At 41.8% G+C, this 19067-nt stretch overlaps 1 protein-coding gene across 1 annotated transcript in view; it reads left to right on the forward strand.

Moving 5' to 3' along the window:
* FBXL13 (F-box and leucine rich repeat protein 13) overlaps positions 1–19067 on the forward strand; it is a 241386-nt gene that overhangs the window by 10199 nt on the left and 212120 nt on the right.

Raw genomic sequence — 19067 nt, forward strand, 5'->3', positions numbered from 1 at the left:
TCATTGGATTTTGGATTCTTGGATGTGCCTTATGTACTTGCGTACGAAGTTCATTGTCTGTGCGTATGGTGTCTTATGGTTAATGAAGACGGCCACGGCCGAATATGTCTTGACATGAGTACAGCCATGTTTGGCCGCTCCATTGACCTACAGCCACCAGCACAAAAAAGAAATACAAGGCTGCTTTCTGTGTGGTGGGAACTGGCCTTTTCCCGGGAACTGGCCTTTCTCCCACGGAGAGAGTTGCAAGTTGTAACATTTCAAGGCTCTTGGAGCGTCAGAGTTCGGAATGGACTGGCCATCTGTGCCGGGCTGAGACGATAACCAAAGAGAACAATGCACGTACACAATTACTGGGCTGGGACGTTAGCCAGGGGCTCAGTGCACGACGCCACTGATAACCATTTGTGCATGGAAACACTAAATGCTTGCTCTGCAAACTCTGTAATTGCTTACTCTGAAAATTACTGATGGTATAAAAACTGCTGGAAACTGAGCGGTGAGAGTTCCCCGTGTGGAAGGGACCCCTTGCCCAGGACGTGTGATCCTTGCCCAGCCGCGTCGATTGACAGAGCTCTCCCGGCAGTGGGGCGTGGATGTTGTGAGTAACTGATTTGATGTGAAGTAATTGATTTGATATGAAGTAATTGATTTGATGTGTTCTCTTTTCGGTTAACCTGGTGTTTCTCTTTCTGGTTGATTTGTGTCATTTCTCTTCAGCCGATGTGGGTATTTTCCCTTTCCAGTCGGGCTGATGTTTTTTCCCTCTTAATATTTGACCTATTTGGATCTGTTTGCAGACTGTCACCTTTACTATCCTCTATATAATAAAATATACCTTCAGTCCATTTGTTTGGAGTGGAAAGTGTCTTTTACGTCTCCGATCGAATCCCCGAACCTCTCATAACATAATTGGCGCTGTGAGCAGGATTCGATTAAGGAGATGCCTTTCCTATTCAAACGAAAGGTAACTGAAGCCCAGGTGGGAGAAATTCCAGGATGGGAGGACCCTCCCTTTTGCACTCTGGCTGGGGAGTGGGCTCGTAGGTCAAGGTTATGTGAAGCTTGGGATGCTCGTCTGCGACGATTTGAACCGTTGGATGTGACCAAAGCTTTGCAGACGGTGGAAAGGAAAAAGAAAGATGATGTTTCTTTTTTGGCACGGTGAGGTTGGTGTTTGCTGACTGCTTATTGTCGGGCTATAGAAGATAGGGATAAGATACAGAAAGAGAAGGCACTCTTGGAAAAAGAAAATTCAGATTTGCAGTTTCACTTGGCTATGATTCAATGTCAATATCATGCACTGGGAGATCAGGCTCGTAACTACCAAGCTATAGCAGAAAAGGCTGCTGTAAGAGTTGCCAAATATAAATATAGAAAGAGGAGAGGAAAGGTAAATGAACGAAAAGTTCATATGGCCATAGCATCGGCCGGTCCTAAGTGGGACCCAGACACATGGGATGGTGATATCTGGGATGATGATTCTAAAACTGATTATGAGGAAGAGGACAAACCACTCAAACGCACAGAGGCACGTCCTCTTCGCCGTCGGCGGATGGAAATGGATGGTAATCATCCTGTAAGGAGAGATGTGATTGAGGATTTTAACCAACAAGAAATTTCTGATATTTTAGCCCGGGCTACACAAAAGCCTGGAGAAGCCATTATAACCTGGCTTGTTCGCCTATATGATATGGGCGCTACAGGAATTAATCTGGATGCAGGAGATGCTTTTAAATTTGTAATTTTGTCCAATGATCCAGTAATACGGGGAGCTTTCAGAGACTGGAGCATGAATGCTCACCCCCCAAATGATCGTGGACAAGACACTGATGGTACAACTTTATTGGCTCTTGCAGTAAAAGGAGCTCAAGATAAATACCCCACGGATGATATGTGGCCAGACACTAATAGACCATGGTATACTTTAAAAGATTGTGTCCAAAAGATGAGAGAAGAAACCATGAAACGGGCTGTGTTTCTGGGGTGTGGTGAAGCTTTAAATGAAATGACTTTAAGTGTCCAGGTGCAAAACAAGTTAATAAAAACTGCACCTCCGGCATACAAACAAATAATTACAATCCTTCTCATGAATGAAACTGAAAGCCCTATTATCAACACTTGCAGATAAGATTGTGCAGCCAGCAGACTTGGGAGACTGGCAGACAACTGAAAACTCTCCAAGAAGAGAAAAAAGAGAAACATTCTTTAAAAAGGATAAAATAACTCGAGGTGATATGTTTTTGGCCCTACTCCAGGCAGGAGTACCTAAAGACCAGATTGATGGAGTTGACACTAGAGAATTATGGAAACTATATAAAGAAAAAGGGCTGAATGTAAAACAAGTGAATAGAAGGGACAGTATAGAGAATGCTTCCAACCCAGTGCCTACTGCACCTAGTGCACCACCTCCTCCCTTGGATCCTCTTCTTGCTGACTTATGTGATTGAAGGGAAGGCCAAACCTCTGTATCGATTAGTGCCACTATAAGAAAGGATATTAGACCACATGTACCAATTAAAATATTTTGGAAGAATGGGTCTACAACTAGTGTGAAGGCACTTGTAGATACAGGGGCAGAGGCCACCCTTATCTATGGGAATCCAACTAAGTTTCAAGGTACATCAATTCTGATAACTGGATTGGGAGGAAAAGAAATCCAGGCAGTTACCACTAATCTTTCTATGCAAATTGGGCAACTACCCCGGCGCACATATCTAGTTATGATTGTACCAATACCAGAATATATAATTGGGATTGATATTCTAAAAGGATTGACATTAAATTTGGCTGATGGACAATACCAATTTGCTATTAGAGCTTTGTCTTTTCATATTAATGCTGTAATTGTGGGATGTTTGCATCATGAAGTAGAAATTCCACCTGCCACGCAAGTGATCAATCAAAGACAGTATCGCATCCCTGGAGGACAACAAGAAATATCTGAGACCATAGAAGATTATTTGGCTGTAAAAGTCCTTCGCAGAGTAACTACAGCCTGGAATAATCCTATCTGGCCTGTTAAAAAAGGTGATGGGACATGGAGAATGACTGTGGATTACAGAGAGCTAAACAAAGTGACTCCGGCTATTCAAGCGGCCGTCCCTGATTTGATTACTCTTATAGAAAAAGTGCAATGTTACCCAGGCACTTGGTATGCAGTCATAGACTTGGCTAATGCCTTTTTCACCATACCTATACCTAAAAGTGTCCAAGAACAGTTTGCTTTCACGTGGCTGGGACAACAATATACCTTTACTAGACTTCCTCAGGGATATGTGCATAGTCCCACTATCTGCCATCAACAGGTTGCTGAGACCTTGGCAAAGGTACCTGCTTCTGATGATGTCCAAATAGTACATTATATAGATGATATTATGATCCAAGGAAATGAAGAAGAAAAGGTACAACAACAGTTAGAAAAAGTAATGGACACACTTGAGGAGGATGGATGGAAAACTAATCCAGCTAAAATTCAGGGCCCGAGTTCAAATGTTAAATTTTGGGAGTACTTTGGAATAATGGAAAACAAGAAATTTTACCTAAAGCTAGACAAAAGATATTAGATTTTGCAGCACCCCGCAACAAAAAGGAAGCACAAAAATTTATTGGATTATTTGGATTTTGGAGGGCACATATTCCACATTTAAGTCGGCTCCTTGCACCTTTATATAAAGTTACCAGGAAAAAATATGAATTTGAATGGGGAATGGAACAAAAGAAGCTTTTGAAGCAGCCAAGCATGCTATTCAGACTGCTTTAGATCTATGGCCAATTAAACCGGGACCCATTGAGTTACAGGTAGATGTCATTGATCAGTATGCCAGCTGGAGTCTATGGCAAAAACAAGGTGCCCGACGTTATCCTCTGGGATTTTGGAGTCGCAAGCTTCCCTGTTCCAGTGAAAGATATAGTCCTTTTGAAAAACAGTTGTTAGCCTGCTACTGGGCTCTAATAGACTCAGAAAGCCTTACCCTGGGACATGAGGTAATTATGCGACCTCAAATACCCATCATGCAATGGATTCATAGCACGCCTGTTACTCATAAAATTGGACAAGCACAAGAATTTAATATTATCAAATGGAAATGGTATATTCAAGACCGGGCCAAACCTGGCCCAAAGGGGTTGTCTCTATTGCATGAACAAGTGTCTCAATATAGCAGTGAGCCAACTGTGTCACCTAAGATTGATATAACAGAATCTCCTGTTAAATGGGGTGTCTCATATGATCAATTGACTGAAGAACAACAAAACCATACGTGGTTTACAGATGGTTCTGCCAAAATGATATCAAGCTCACGGAAATGGAAAGCAGTTGCCTATAACCCATCCACCCAACAAACAATTGTCACCACTGGAGATAATATGAGTAGCCAATATGCTGAACTCTATGCGGTGTATCAGGCACTTCAACAAGAACAGGGGCAACAATGTCATATATATACTGATTCGTGGGCAGTGGCACAAGGTTTGGCAACGTGGATGCCACAATGGAAAAAACATGATTGGAAAATTAATGATAAAGAAATATGGGGAAAGAAATTATGGGAAGACATATGGTTATGGTGTCAAAACACAATTGTTACTGTATTTCATGTTGATGCTCACAGTTCTTTAATTTCTGCAGAACGAAAGCATAATTCTCATGCTAATCAGCTGGTGCAGATTCGTGCAATGCACAACCCAGGCTTAGCACAATGGGTCCACGAAAAGAGTGGACACTTGGGAGAACAAGCGTCATACAGGTGGGCACAACAAAGGGGAATCCTTGTCACTCATGGTGATATTGCCACTGCAGTACAACAGTGTCAGTTATGCCAACAGTTAAATAAACGGGGAGTTCCACACCCCTACCAAGGTCATATCCAAAAGGGATTATTTCCCGCCCATACCTGGCAAATAGATTTTATTGGACCATTGCCAAATTCTTGTGGATATACTTATGCCTGCACTGCTGTTGATACATATTCTGGTTATTTATTGGCTATACCAGCTAAAGTGGCCACCCAACAGAGTGCCATAAAATTATTAGATATAATCAAGTTATATTATGGAACACCAAGGCAAATTCAGAGTGACAACGGTTCCCACTTTACAGGTAAGTTGATTCAAACCTATACCAAGGAAAATCATATAGAATGGATTTATCATATACCTTATTACCCCCAAGCTGCAGGCCTCATAGAACGAATGAATGGATTGCTTAAACAACAATTGAGGAAACTTGGTCATGGCTCATTAAAGGGGTGGCACAACCATCTAAGTACTGCTCTAAATGTGTTAAATAACAGGCCACTAGGCCCTAATGAGACTCCTCTGTCAAGGTTGTTACCAGCAAAGATTACAGAAGTGGCAGCCGCCACCCATGATTTTATGACCTTAACCTATTGGCCCCTGACTCAGTCTGCTAAACCGCCTTTTCGTGCCACGGCCAAAGCGGCTGGATTGGATTTATCTACTGTTCATTCTATTCAATTGCCCCCTAAGAAGCAGTCTATAGTCCCTACTGGGATAGGGGTACAATTTCCCAAAAATACCTTTGGTTTGTTAAAAGGACGCTCTGGACTGGCAGCAAAAGGTATTGATGTACTAGGAGGAGTTATTGATCCAGATTATCAAGGAGAAATAAAATTTATATTATATAATGGTAGTGACACAGTACTAACTGTAGAGTCTGGGGAACGAGTGGGACAATTATTGGTGCTTCCCCTCTTGACTCCAAATGTGTCACAAGGACAACCTCCAAGTGAATTAACTAAAAGAGGAATGCAAGGATTTGGGTCTACAGGTGGATGGAAACCTGGAGCAAAAGTGTGGGTGACACATCCACCCAATGCGGCTCCCCGTGCCGCAGAAGTAGTGGCCCAAGGGCCCACTGCAACACTCATAGTTATGTATCCAGGAAATAAACAGTTGTATCATGTTCCTAAAAATTCTGTTTCTTTGCGTGAATAGATACTCCTGCTGTGTTCACTATGCTGTGCTGCACTTCCATGTCTGCTGCAGACCTACACACCAACTAATGTCTCCGTAGGACGACCTTTGACCCTGCACTGCTGGACCAACTGCTCTACACCAGTGGGACCTATAACCTGGACTATGAATGGCCGAGAAATTTGGTCTCAGAAACATCAAGCAATCTCTCAGTATAAGCCTATATCTGACCAGTCACGGAGAACTAGTTATAATTTCTCTATTACCCTGCCTTCTGCTACCCTCTGTGATGGGGGCTGGTCTGGACTTCTGCAAGCTAATTTGTTAGGCCTAAGTGTTATCTTATCTAATGTTATCTTTGATGCTGTACATGATTTGCAAGATCAAGTTAATAACATTTCATATTCTAAGGGGTTGTTTGATTGGTTACCTTGGGGTTTGGGTCCTTTGTTGCGAGATAGTTTTATAATTATTGTAGTCATTGGATTTTGGATTCTTGGATGTGCCTTATGTACTTGCGTACGAAGTTCATTGTCTGTGCGTATGGTGTCTTATGGTTAATGAAGACGGCCACGGCCGAATATGTCTTGACATGAGTACAGCCATGTTTGGCCGCTCCATTGACCTACAGCCACCAGCACAAAAAAGAAATACAAGGCTGCTTTCTGTGTGGTGGGAACTGGCCTTTTCCCGGGAACTGGCCTTTCTCCCACGGAGAGAGTTGCAAGTTGTAACATTTCAAGGCTCTTGGAGCGTCGTAGCCCGGAATGGACTGGCCATCTGTGCCGGGCTGAGACGATAACCAAAGAGAACAATGCACGTACACAATTACTGGGCTGGGACGTTAGCCAGGGGGCTCAGTGCACGTACGCCACTGATAACCATTTGTGCATGGAAACACTAAATGCTTGCTCTGCAAACTCTGTAATTGCTTACTCTGAAAATTACTGATGGTATAAAAACTGCTGGAAACTGAGCCCCGGTGAGAGTTCCACCTGTGGAAGGGACACCTTGCCCAGGACGTGTGATCCTTGCCCAGCCGCGTCGATTGACAGAGCTCTCCCGGCAGTGGGGCGTGGATGTTGTGAGTAACTGATTTGATGTGAAGTAATTGATTTGATATGAAGTAATTGATTTGATGTGTTCTCTTTTCGGTTAACCTGGTGTTTCTCTTTCTGGTTGATTTGTGTCATTTCTCTTCAGCCGATGTGGGTATTTTCCCTTTCCAGTCGGGCTGATGTTTTTTCCCTCTTAATATTTGACCTATTTGGATCTGTTTGCAGACTGTCACCTTTACTATCCTCTATATAATAAAATATACCTTCAGTCCATTTGTTTGGAGTGGAAAGTGTCTTTTACGTCTCCGATCGAATCCCCGAACCTCTCATAACAACGCCCGGCGTCCGAACCTGGGCCGCCAGTAGCGGAGCGCGCACACTTAACTGCTAAGCCACGGGGCTGGCTGGAATTAAATTCTTTATTAGACTTTAATTACTAGAAGAGAATAAATGTTCTTTTTTGTGTGTGTGTGTGAGGAAGATCAGCCCTGAGCTAACATCCATGCCAATCTTTCTCTCTCTCTCTTTTTTTTTTTGCTGAGGAAGACTGGCCCTGAGCTAACATCAATTGCCAATCCTCCTCCTTTTTCTTCCCCCCTTTCTCCCCAAAGCCCCAGTAAGTAGTTGTATGTCACAGTTGCACATCCTTCTAGTTGCTGTATGTGGGATGCTGCCTCAGCATGGCTGGACAAGCAGTGCATCGGTGTGCGCCAGGGATCCGAACCTGGGCCGCCAGTAGCGGAGTGCATGCACTTAACCTCTAAGCTACGGGACTGGCCCTGAATAAGTGTTCTTTATTCAAATCACTGGTGTGATTTCTGTCTCCTGACTGAATCCTGACGGATATGGAAGGCTTAATTGGAAAGGGACATGAGGGAACTTTCTGGGGAGCTGGAAAATGTCTGGGATGTGGGTGTATCCATTGTCAAAATTATACAGCTAAGACTTGTGCATTTGAATTTATGTAAATATTACCTAAAAAAATTATAATTGAGAACAGGTGGGAAAATGGGTGAATATGTAGATAATACAAGAATCACAGAATGGTGATAATGGTTGAAACTGGGTGATGGATACGTAGGAGTTCATTATACTATTGTTTACTCGATATATGTTTGAAATTTTCCATAATAAAAAGTTAAAATAGGGGCCGGCCCAGTGGCGCAAGCGGTTAAGTGCGCGCGCTCCACTGCGGTGGCCTGGGGTTCACCGGTTTGGATCCTGGGCACGCAGCAACGCACCACTTGTCAAGCCATGCTGTGGTGGTGTCCCGTATAAAGTGGAGGAAGACGGGCACGGATGTTAGCCCAGGGCCAGTCTTCCTCAGCTAAAAAAAAAAAGAAAAAAAAAGAGGATTGGCAGATGTTAGCTCAGGGCTGATCTTCCTCACAAAAGAAAAATAAATAAATAAAAAGTTAAAATAAAAGATAGTCATGGCTGGGTGTTTTTTTCTCATAGCGTATGTAGCTAAGGATGGATGGAATGACAGGCTTGACTTGGCTGCCTGGTCATTTTCTTTGCTTGCTGTATCAATTATCCATCACTATGTAATACAACTGCAAAACTTAGTGGCTTAAAACAACAGAAATCATTTAGTTTGCTCAAAAATCTGAAATTCTGGCAAGGTTTTCCAAAGAGAGCTTGTCTCTGCTTCATATGGTACCATCTGGGGTAGATCAACAGGGTTAAAGATCCACTTGGTTCACCTACATGCCTGGCAAGTTGGCGCGGGGTGTTGGCTGGGAGTTCAGCTAGGTCTGTGAACCAGGGAGCTTGGTTCCTCCATGTGGGCCTCTCCATGGGCTCCTTGGACTTCCTTAGAGTATGTGCTCAGTTCTAAGCAAGTGTCCCCAGAGAGAACTAGCTAGAAGTTATAACACCATTAATGACCTAGGCTCATAAGTCAACATAATATTATTTTCACCTAGATTCAAAAGAAGGGAACATAGACCCCACTTCTTGGTGGGAGGCATATCAAAGTCACATTGCAAAAAGAGCCTGTGGGATGGGAGATATTGTCATGGCCATTTTGGAAAATACAATCAGCCACACCTGGCTTGTTTATACAAGGGGAATCTGGGATCAAGCATTATCTGAACAAATAAGGTGTAGATCACAACAGTATCACCCAGTAAGTGGGTCTCAACCCTTCTGTAATTATCCCTTCTTCCTTTTCTGTGTTCCCAGGAGCAGATGTATACTGAACACTAACAAGTTGCCTACACAACATCTGCTTCCCTCTTTCCTCTTCCTAATATTTCTTACATTCTTATTCCATAATCTACTGTCACCGACTAGGTGCCTCAAGAAACTCAAAGGTGGGTTTGGAAGCAATTAACTGTTTTTCCAAGTTGTTTCTTTTCTTTTTGTATGTTAAGGAGATGTAACCACCAGCCATCCTGAACCTGACCAAGCCTTGCCACCAGAGCTATGCCCATTACCTTTGCCTTATTTGTAATGCAAAGATCTCTCTAGGAGGAGCTTAGTCCTCATTATGTGGAATGCCTCTCCCTTTTGAATATTCATTCCCCAACCAAATAAAAGTCCCTGCTTTCCTTTGTTAGGGGACACGCCATGACTTTGGAAATGATTCCTCATGGCCTCCTATTTAGTACAAATACACTTTACTTTGTGAGACAACTTCTGCTGGTGTAGAGTCTTATTTAACTCAACAGGAGGCGAGCCCACTTGATTTGGTAACACTACCTCTTCCCCACATAGTCCATGTGGTTCAGGAGAACTGACCTATCCCTATCTCTAGGGTTGGACCCTGATTGGTTTATGGCAACCAATGTGTTCAGTTTCCCTGGTCATAATGTTTGTGACCATGGTGGATGGTGGTGGGCATCACGGGAGAGGGCAAGATGTGATCTAAGCCAATTTAGATCAGGTTGCTAGTTGGAACGCTGGGACAGCAACATACCATTTCTAGATGTTCGTGGGGAAGCATGTAGTCCTGGGAGCCATTGGCAATTATCTTGTGTCCACAAGAAGAGATGGTTTTAGGGTGAAGTGGATTCTGAGAAAGGCAGAGTGGGGAAATGGAAAGAAATCAGGTCTCTAGTGACATCAGTAAGCCACTGGGTTAACCCCACCCTAATGCTTGATCTACCTTTGGAATTTCTAGTTGTAGGAGCCAATAAATTCCATGTTGAGTTGAGGTTTATTATTTGAAACCTAAAGCACCAGAAGCAATACAAGAAGATTATCTTTTTTTTTTTTTATAATTTTATTTATTTATTTTTCCCCCAAAGCCCCAGTAGATAGTTGTATGGCATAGCTGCACATCCTTCTAGTTGCTGTATGTGGGATGCGGCCTCAGCATGGCCGGAGAATCGGTGCATCGGTGGGCACCCGGGATCCGAACCCGGGCCGCCAGCAGCGGAGCACGCGCACTTAACCGCTAAGCCACGGGGCCGGCCCAAGAGGATTATCTTTTATTATGAGATTGCCTAGGTTTGATTCTTGGCTCTGCCGGTTACTAGTTGTGTGACTTTGAGCAAGTTTCTAAATCTCTGCCTCAGTTTTCTTTGTAGTAAGTTTCCAGGTGGATGAGAGACAGGCCTTTATTTTCTGGAGTGGGAGAAAGCGATTGTGAAAGGGAAAAATGGGAAAAGAAAATCGCAAAATGTGTCCTCAGGCAAATCAATTTCAGGAAAGAATACATAAGAAAGATGAGGATCTGGAAATGGATTCCTTTATACTATTCATGCTCGCGTATCCCTTGGAAAGCCTTTGTGAGCTCCTCAAGGTTTGCACAACCAGCTTAAAGACTGCTGGATTGTATGTTCAATTCAGGTTAGGTAACTTTTATTTTTTTGAACAACAGATGAAGCTCTTGACACCAGCCAGTCTTTTTTTCTTGGGGGACAGCAAGAGTGGTCAGCTAAGGAGGGTACATTAGACCATTCCATAAGCAAATATTTGCTGGGCATCTACCACGTGCTGGAAGAAAACACCTCAACAGCTTCAGCCACTTGTAGCTGTGACTCTAAAGCTATCTCTAGCCCAAACTTTTCTCCTGAGTTCTCTGTGCACTTATCCATTTGGGTGTCCTACAAACACATTAAAGAAGTAAAAAGAAATGGTAAAGTTAATTTTAATAATCTATTTTATACAAACCAATCTATCCAAAATATAATCATTTCAACATAGGTTCAATATAAAATCATATTAAGTCTTCAAAACTGGGTGTGTATTTTACACTTAAGGCACATCTCAATTTGATCTAGCCACATTTGAAGTGCTCAATAGCCACATGTAATTAGTAGCTGCCATATTGGACAATGCATGTCTAGAACATATTAACATATTAAATAAGCCATGACACAGAAAGGATCATTTTGTCTCTAAGAAAGTTGTCTTTTTCAAGGGCACCAAGGTTCTGGAACTTCAGGAAGAGTCTGAGCGGCACAATGAGGGTGGAGGGGCTGTCTACTGGCCAGTCAGGTTGTTGACCTCCGTCCCAGCATTCAGTGGGGTCATACATGGGACAGTTCTTCTCACCTGCACCGAAGAAAAGTGATACCTATTTTCGAATCTTCAGGAATCCGAGTAATTAGATTTTTACTGTGAAAATGAAAGAAGTGATATGAGCATGCTATAGACTGAATGTGTCTCCCCAAAATTCATGTGTTGAGACCTCATCTCCAATGTGATGGTATTTGGAAATGGGGCCTTTGAGAGGTGATTAGGTCATGAGGGCAGAGCTCTCATGAATGGGATTAATGCCCTTATAATAAGAGACCCCAGAGAGCTCCCTTGCCCCTTCATCATGTGAGGGCACTGTGAGAAGACGGCCATCTATGAACGAGGAAGTGGCTTTCACCAGACACAGAATCTTCCTGCACTTTGATCTTGGCTTCCCAGCCTCCAGAACTGTGAGAAATAAATTTCTGTTGTTTCTAAGTCAGCCGTCTATGGTGTTCTATTATAGCAGCCGGAATGGACTAAGACAGAGAATAGGTCATGGACTAACTGTTGGAGTGGTTTGTTTCAAATCACAGAACCCTTTAAACCCCTAACTGGGAAGGACTCTAGGGGAGAATTCTGGGACATGAGTGAAGATTCAACAAGTGGCCCTCCTTTTATCTCTCTGAATTTTACCATCCCTTTGGGGTTCTATCTCTTTGGATACTGCTGTGTCTGCCTCCCTATCCCCATCTAAATGAAGCCTGTCCCAATGAAGGACAAATAAAATGTATGGAAAGTCAGAGATGGCTAGTGTCTTAGCCTGCTTGGGCTGCCATAACAAAATGCCGTATACTGGGTGACTTAAACAACAGAGTTTTTTTCTCACTGGAGGCTGAAAGTCTGAGACTGGGGTGCTAACATGGGTTCTGGTGATGGCTCCCTTCCTGGCTTGCAGACGGCTGTCTTCTTACCATGTCCTCACATGGCAGAGAGAGCAAGCTGTCTGGTGTCTCTTTTTATAAGGGTACTAACCTCATCATGAGGATCCTACCCTTACAACCTCATCTAAACCTAATTACCTCCCAAAGGCCTCATCTCCAAACACCATCACATTAAGGATTAGGCTTCAATATATGAATTTGGGGGGCACACAATTCAGTCCACAGCAGCTAGTAAATGTAAGAAAACTTGTTATTTAACCCCACTGACAAAAACAAAATGTAGATGAAAATGAATTACGGTTTTCCACCCATCAAATCAACAAAAATAAAAATTGTATAATTTTCAGTTGGCAAGGTGAAATGGACACTCCCATGGTTTGCTAATGAGAGTATAAATTGATAATTTTTTGGAAAGCAATTTTGAAATATGTATGAAGAGCTTCAAAATACACCTTTTGATTCTATATTGTTATAGAAATCTATCCTATGGAAATGGAGATGAAGATTTGTACCTTTCATCATTAGTAATAATTAATATGTACATCATATAATTTTTAATAATGGGAGAAACTTAGAAACAACCTAAATGGCCAACCATTTAGAAATTGTTAAGCATTTATGGTACTATCTTTTGCAATAGATTATCAACCAACCTCAATACATGATGTTTTGAAGAGTTTTTGGTGGACACAGAAAAATATTCACAATATAATGATTAGCCAGAAAAAAAAGGCAATACAAAACTATATATAGTATGATCCTAATTTTAATTTTGTAAAAAATATATGTGTTGAGGAAAGACTGAAATTAAAATTTTAATTAGAGGTTATTTCTGATGGCAGGATGATGGTTGATTTTTATTTTCTTCTTTGCATTTTTTCTGAATTTTCCAAATTACATAGAGCATACACTTTTTATACTCAGAAAATCTGTTCACATATTAAAACAAAATAATGAAATGCTGGCCTAAGTGTAGGAAAAAATGCCTCCTTTTTTGTTTTCCCATATTATTATCAAATGAACTTTATTGATGGAGAATTAGAAAGGAATAAACAAAGAAAGCACAGGAAGCATAAAAGCATTCATTGCTGGGAAGCACTGGTTTCTCATCCCGGGAGCCAGCTGGCGGGCCTGGTTGCAGGCCTGTGTCTGGTCTCCCTGGGACGAGGGCCCTTTTGCCTCTGGCTGCACAGCTGGGGTCTCCTGGACCCCCTGTTTCCTAGATAGGCCAGCCTCTGTCCCAGCTGGCACCTCCATAAAACCTTCTCATTCTGGTTCAGCTTTCAGGGAGGCCTGTGTGTAGGTAATTGCATGCTGGTAGGTTTCCACTTTTTTTTATTTTAGCAGAATCCCAGGCTTCTCAGGACTCTTATGAGAGATGCTCTACGGCTGGAGAAAGGGCATTGGAGGGGAAGAGAGCTCTGCTTCTTCCCTTTACACCCAATCTGCAACATCCAACTCTGCTTTTATCTGGATTATATTTTGGGATTCCCATGAGTTTTGTTTTTAAAAAATTTTTTTTTTCTGACTTAAAAAATGAATTTGAAACCAGTGACCAAGCACCATGGTTCTGTCATAAATAATCTCTTGCTTCATAGTTCATGTCCTCAGTGCTGCAGCAAGCTAGACTCTTCCCTCATAGACCATCAGGATCTAGGATGGCTTTCATGCAATCTAGATGTACTGTTTGTACAAAAAGTATAAGCATATAGAGATATAGGATAACCTTTTGTTTTTAGACCTTGGAGTCAAAATTTTTTTTTAAACTTTAATTTTAGATTTGAACTAAATGAGTTAATGATCAAATACTTGGAAATTTGGGCAATAAAATATTTACTCTATATTATTTTAAGATTCAGCAAAAATGTATTTTGGAAATTCAAAGTTTTTAAAAAATGTCTACATGTAGATACTCAGAACCCGCACCTAGACAGAATTGTGGGGAAACTGAGTATTGCCTACTGATTCCTCACCGTCACTATAGTCGTCATTTCTCTCTCTCAGAACTCTGAGATACTCATCCCACCACTGTTGGAATCTCCTTGCTTGGAGATATTCCTTCCAAAAGACATTTGTCTTTTAAAAGATATCATTAAGATAGGAGCCCACACAATGAAGCCCTACTGGTAGAATTTCAGACAGCAGATTGTTAAAAATACTTAGAAATTTGTTTCTCCCTCAATTTTCTACTGGGCAGAAGTCAGCACACTGTCTATAAACCAGGCCTGCCCCATAGGGACCAAATGTGGGCGAGATATTAGAGGTAGAGTGTCGACAAAATTATTAAGCAGCTATACATGGCGATTGTATCTGAGAGCAAAGGAGTGCTCTTCAAATTGTTAGCTCAGATTTCGGTTTAACATCCAGGAAAGATTAAAGGAGTTTGCAAAACTAGATCTTCCCAGCAGAGGGCGTATTTAAATTACAAATCATGATTTTTTATGCAAAGTTTTCTATTTTTAGAAATAAAAGTGTTTTTTTAAATTTTTATGATTTTTATGCAGTTTTTATGCTTTATTTTTCTTTCATGGTTAAGTTTCCAATCTGTATTTTTAAAATATCATATTTATTTCTAAATCACATAGACTCTATTATCGAGTATTTTTTTAAAGAGGCTAATTGCTGCAAATATTTGCCAGAGATGCAAGAATCAGGACTTAATGAATACGTGAGCAAGCGACCACTGGCCACTGTAGGACAGAAGGAACTGGTTACACTAACTCATTTTGCTGGACCTTGGGGCTAGAAGGTTGTGACTTCTCCTGAGGGCGGTTATGTTTGCTGAGTTCCCTCAGCCGGGCCAGGAAATTCACAGATGCAGTTCCAGAGGCAAACCCATGGGACACTTAAATAACCAAAAAGCATATGATTTATTATTTCTCCAGTAACAATTCACTTATCTAGGGATTAGACAGCTGGGGACTGCCTGCTCGTTGGGCAAGGCATAATTTGACAGGTCTCAGAATCTGTTGACTAGATCTCACCTCATAGAGACTGCGTCTTCTCACCTGCCAGTCTGCCTTAAAACCCCTCAAGTTCTGGCCTTGAGGGGATTCTTCCTCTCCCTGACGCCCCTTCTGAATGGCTGAAGCCAGTTGGTCCCTTTCAGTAATCTTTGGTATACTTTCAGTTACAGAGTTTCTAAAATAAAAATTTGGCACCCTCTATTAAATGTCAACAAGACACAGAAGCCCCTTTACTTTCAAATTTTTAACTTAACTTCCATAGAAACAGATTAAGATGTCTCTTAGAACAACAGCATGCCAGCTCCATCTCTACCATAGGTGGGGACGGTGAGCATTTGTGAGGTGTCACTCTGGACTTGTTTTGGGAGTTGGAGTGGGTACAGAGGTAGAAGGGATTTTGAACAGTGTTTAGGAACTTAAACCTATTCCTAAGTAAAGGGGTTTCTGTAACTGATTCTGACATGCATTTTTAAAAGCAATCTCTTCTAAAAAAAACAAGCAAGGTGCAAACTATATGTTGATTATTCTACTGTCTATTGAAAAGAAGAATGTGTTTCTAGGTTTGCATATGAATAAAATATTTCCAGGTAGATAACGTGAAGAAAAAGCCCCTCAAGTTCTGGAGGAAGATACACATGAGTATGGGCAAGGAGGAGCTCTGGCTTTGTAGTTTAAAAACCTGCTGCCTCCGTGAATCACCTGGCCCTTCTTTGCCTCATCTGTGAAATCCAGACGCAAGAACATACCCTGTAAAACTCAAGGTTGTCCCTAGTGGGATCTTGGAAACTAACTGACCTGTGACTCTTTGATGTCTGACCATCTGCCACTTGTGGCCATGTGATTGATCCTGCTGGGGTTTGATCATCAACGACCTGCTGGGTCTAGAGGAGGACCCAATCCCAGGTCCTGGTATAGAATTCTGGCTTCTTCACAGAGTGGCTCTGTCTGCTTCTCTTTTGCATTCATCCTTTGCTCCAGCCAAACTGATCTGTGCCCCTGAGGTTTTGCTCTTGCCAAGAGAAAGACCCTACCTACAAGACCCCTCCCCTCTCCTTGCCACTTGCAAGTGTCTCCAACTGTTGAGGAGCCCACAAACATTTGATAATCACTTTTATCTCTGCACTCATGAAGCAATTATTTTCTGTATTGCTATTTAGGCCCTTAGCATATTTCACTATGTTTATCTGAGTATCTAAAAAGATAAACAAGATTTGCACTCTTAAGTGTCTTCCATCTACCCATAGTTCTAGACAGTTACTGTCTTGCTATTTATATTTAAGCTATTGTTCTATCAAATTCTCTCTCCTAACCATTTCCCCCCAAATGCATTTGTCCTAATCTCTTCCATTAGACTTGGTATAAAGTCTGTCTCTCTCTCTCTCTATCATCACACTGGCCTTTAATGGTACAAGGGAATATTTTTAAATTTCTTTTCTCTTTGTCCAAGTCTTTTCCTCTAATGGAAGTCATAATTAGCAGTGGAATGGTTAAAAATAATGATGATGGCTTGCGATCATTATTATCTATTGAGTGCTTATTTTATGCTAGACACTATTCAAAGTACTTTACATATATTCATTTAATTCTCATGATAACCCTATGACATATGTACCTATATTATCCCATGTATAGTTAAGGAAACAGGAACAGAAAAGTAACTTGTCAGAGGTTACACGCTAGAAGACTGCAGATCCAGGATTTAAAGCCAGTGGCCTCCACCCACTGCATTATCTTGCTTCTTGAAAGATGGATAGTAGTGAAAAGGAGTAGAAACAACTGTCTGGATAAACCCATGTTTGCCGTCAGTACTCAGATGTCTTGCAAAATATTTGAGAAATATTGGCGACTGAGATTAGGGAGACGGAGCCAAAAGAAAGTGGAGGATTGCACAATTGTTTTGTGAATGTACAAGCTTGAGAAAGCCAATCCGGATAATTAAGTCGTGGTCTTTTTTGTCCTTAGTTGTGTAAGTTTTTACCAAAAGGCTAGCAATAATAAAGCCCTGATGAATGGTTTTGAGAGTCAAACATTCATCTTGTGGGAATGTTTGCATATTTCACTTCTGCTTATAAAGACCAAGCTAATGGTTTTGTAATTTTTATTTTCACTGAGCAGAAAAAAAGCTAACTATGCTTTCTTATTGGCATGCAGCTGTGCAGTATTCACACACTGATATAACAAACCTCAGGCTATTCTATTTTGCCCCCTGGGAAACTGTGAACAGTGAGATTTCTTATGCAAAAAGTGAACATTTGCACTATACCAGTTCCATATGCCTTTATTAGCATTCCAGAAACTTATCCTTTCAACTTGATTTGACTTCTACAGGATAACTTTTCAGGAAAAATAATTTTCTGATCTGTGGTGGTTGGAAATATAAAGAAATAAGCAATTTATCGTATTCATTATCAGATCCCAACTCTCTTAATAATATACCTTAAAGCTTAAAATAATATACCATTAAGACACTAGTTCTCAGACTTCAGTGTGCATAGGAATCAACTGGGGAGCTAATCAAAATGCACGTTCCTGGGCCCCATCCTCAGAGACCCTGGGTGATTCTGATGCAGATGGCTTCTGGGTGCCAGAATAGGTTGAAGGAGGGGATGTGGACTGGCGAGTATAGAAACTCAGTATTTGGGGACCCAGGCACAAAAGTGCTGGAAAGAAGGTGGGCTGTTCTTTCATCAGGGCTGTTCAGGGGGCTGTCTGAAATCTGGCCTGCAGGTGATAGAAGACTTCAGCTCTTAGGTAATAGGAGACTATTCAAATCCAGCTTGCAAGTGTGGTGAGAACCACTGATCTCCCATGCAACGATATTCTCTCGCTTTTGGGGAGAAGAAGTCAGTCTGCAGATGGCTGAGTTCTCTCTGCAAGCAGCTGGGACAGTGCTAGGTCAAGAGGCAGAGCTGGGGAGGGAGAGACAACTACGTCTTACCATTTTACCATTTTGCCATAGTCTTAAGGGCTGGGTTCCCAGCCTGCAGGCTGCACAGTAAGAGGGGGACATGGAGCTATGGCAAAGGGGGAAACACACTGTGCAGGGTCCAATCAGGAGAAATTAGACTCTTTTTTTTTGGAGGAATACTATGAGAACTGCTGAGAGTCTAAGACGGGCCTGGATCTGCTGATACCTGGCCCATGAAGAGGGGAAGAACTCTACACTCTTTCTATGTGGAAGAAGGGCCAAAGAAAGCGCCTACCCACCTCCCACCCCCACCAAGAGACAGTGAACCAAAAAGGCAAAGAGAAATGTCTAAAGAGGATTCCGGTGGTTTCTGTGGGATGGATGCGTGCTGTAAACCTTTGTCTCCGATGGAGAAATATTCAATAATTCTATATGTCTCACCAAGACTTTTACGAGAAGTTACTACTTTTGGGAGAAACTCAAAGACAAAAATAAGATGGCACCAGCTTTCTGAGTTCCATATACGTGCTTTAAACATTATCTTAGATCTAGTAAGTCATTTGTTTCCCGCCTGTGTGAACTAGGCTACAATTTTTCAAATATATAGTCAGTAGATGTTGTGGCTGATAAAATACAAATACATTTTTAAAAGACATCTTGAATTCACAGTAGATTTTGATGGTAGATGTTCTCAATCACTGTGGTGGTTGGATCTAAGGAATTTTTTGACTTTAAAAAGGAGTTCCTCGGCGCCACCCGGTGGCGCAAGCAGTTAAGTGCACGCGCTCCGCTGCAGCAGCCTGGGGTTCGCTGGTTCGGATCCCGGACACGCACTGACGCACTG

The sequence above is a fragment of the Ceratotherium simum genome, chromosome 1 (genome assembly GCF_057802395.1).
Source record: "Ceratotherium simum simum isolate JZ-2026a chromosome 1, ASM5780239v1, whole genome shotgun sequence".
Taxonomy (NCBI): domain Eukaryota; kingdom Metazoa; phylum Chordata; class Mammalia; order Perissodactyla; family Rhinocerotidae; genus Ceratotherium; species Ceratotherium simum.